This window comes from Mus pahari, chromosome 23, assembly GCF_900095145.1.
Source record: "Mus pahari chromosome 23, PAHARI_EIJ_v1.1, whole genome shotgun sequence".
Taxonomy (NCBI): Eukaryota; Metazoa; Chordata; class Mammalia; order Rodentia; family Muridae; genus Mus; species Mus pahari.
The window spans coordinates 34,669,028-34,671,341 of NC_034612.1; positions in this window are offsets into that span (position 1 = coordinate 34,669,028).

A 2,314-nucleotide genomic window follows, 5' to 3' on the forward strand; every position below is an offset into this window, starting at 1 on the left:
TGTGTGTGTGTGTGTGTGTGTGTGTGTGTGTGTGTGTGTGTGTGAGAGAGAGAGAGAGAGAGAGAGAGAGAGAGAGAGAGAGAGAGAGAATGAAAGAGAGGGGGGTGTACAGGTGCCTGAAGAAGCCAAAAGGGGGGAATCAGATCTCCTGGAGCCAGGGCTGCCTGTGGTTGTGATCCACCTGACATAGGTATCAGGAACAGAACTCAGGTCCCCTGGAAGAGCAGCAAGCACACTTAACAACCAAACCATTTCCCACTTAAGTTGCCTTGGTCAGATTTTTGCCACAATAAGAAATATAAGCAATATAACCACATCATCATCATCAACATAACAATTATGTCTTTATCACCATTTTAAAGGTGAATACTGTGGAATCAGCAGGATGGCTCAGGGGGTAAAGATGCTTGCCACCAAGCCTGACAACCTAAGTTTGATCCCTGGAACAACACACATGGTGGAAGAGAGAGAACTTCGTCCCACAAGTTGTCCTCTGACTTACACACACACATGTGCTCTCGTGTGTCACCATGGCACAGTCACATAGATGCACATATACAAATAAATAAATAGATGCAATGAAGTATTTTTAATGACGAGCACTGCCATTTGCTAAGGGTATTTTTAATATCACTGCTGTTTTCTGGCATCCGTGGAGTTTAATTGGGGTTGTCTGTGTGAATCTGGGTGGGGTTCTTCAGAGGCATACACGATGTACCAGTAGCTACACCACTGAAGAAACTAACACCCCTTCTGTTCCACCTCAGTTTCTCTGTTGCTGTGATAAACACTGACCAACGGCAACTAGGGAGGAGAGAGTTTAATTGACTCAACTCAGTGGCTCTTGGAAGTTAGTTTCAGTGCTTGCCTAAGGAAAACCAGCCAACAACAATTGCTATATTAAACAAGTTACTTACCTCACAAAATAATCATTCTGGAGTGAGTAGCTCACCATGTCATTTTAAAATCCAGATCGCTTCTGCTTCTTGCTCTGCCATCTTTGGCATTATGGCGTTAAGTTCCTGCCCATAACATGGCTGCTATGATTCTGGTATCAGGCCAATGTTCCAGGCAGACTACACAGAGAAATATAAACCGCAGAATCTGCCCTCAAGTCTCCTCTCAGTCTTTTGTGCTTATATCTGAGGGTCAAAACAGGTCACATGACCACACCCATCTACAAAAGACGTCAATACGTGAGTTAGTTTTCCACACTCCTTGGGAAGGGAACACAAAGGCTTGGGAGACAACTCACCCGGGAAGGTGCTTCTCATGCAAGCGAGCGTGAGGATCTGAATTTAAGTCCCCGGCACCCACAGAAGAAGCTGGGCATGGTTCCATTTACCTTCCCCATCCCAGTTCTAGGGAGGCGGAGGCATCTGGATCACTGCCCTGTGCTGGCCGGCCAACCTGCGTGAGCTCACCAGGAGACCCCGTCTCAAAAAATAAAGTCGAAAACAATTACAGAAAATATCTGATGTTGACCCGTGGTACACACATGCACACACACACACACACACACACACACACACACACACAGAGTCACACACCAGGCAAGTGGATCTGGGAATGGCTCCATACAGCTAATTCTCTCATCTCCCAGAGATAGGCAGATTTGACAGCATCGATTCAAAAGTGACCTTGCACGAGATATTTATTTGAATTTCAGTTTATTCGTCTGAAAAATGAGAACAATAAGGGTATTCATCCTCCCCAGGTTGCGGCGCCTGGCATACAGGGCGTATTTAATAAACGGTAAATAGCGTTATTATTATTATAATGGGGAAACAATATTTACATAAAAAGGCAGGCAGCCATTAATGCGTTTCTGGAAAATTACTGAATGATCCCAAATCACATAGAAATATATTTCCCCCACCTAAAATAAATAAATAAATAAACCCCGTAGAGGTAGCTTAGGCTGTAAGTCGAAGAGGCTGAGGAGCAGAGCAGAATGTGACAATGTGTTTTTCTTCTGAGCTCCTCAGGGGAGCACCATAGAGTATAAAGGGTACAGGGGGCAGCGTTGAGCCCTGAGCCCCAGACGCCACAGTCAGGAGCCCATCTGTCCCAGGCTTTACAGAACCCCATCTCTCAGACCCATCCTGGTGTCTCTTCTCCCTGTGGGACTGGGACCCTGGTGCCATCCACATTCACTTGCTGGGACAATGACAGCTTTGCTATTGTTGAGACAGAGTCCTGTCATGTAGCCTAGGCGGCCTCAGCTGCTTGAGTGCTGGGTTGACAGACCTGCGTTACTGCATCATGTGTGTGTGTGTGTGTGTGTGTGTGTGTGTGTGTGTGTGTGTGTGTG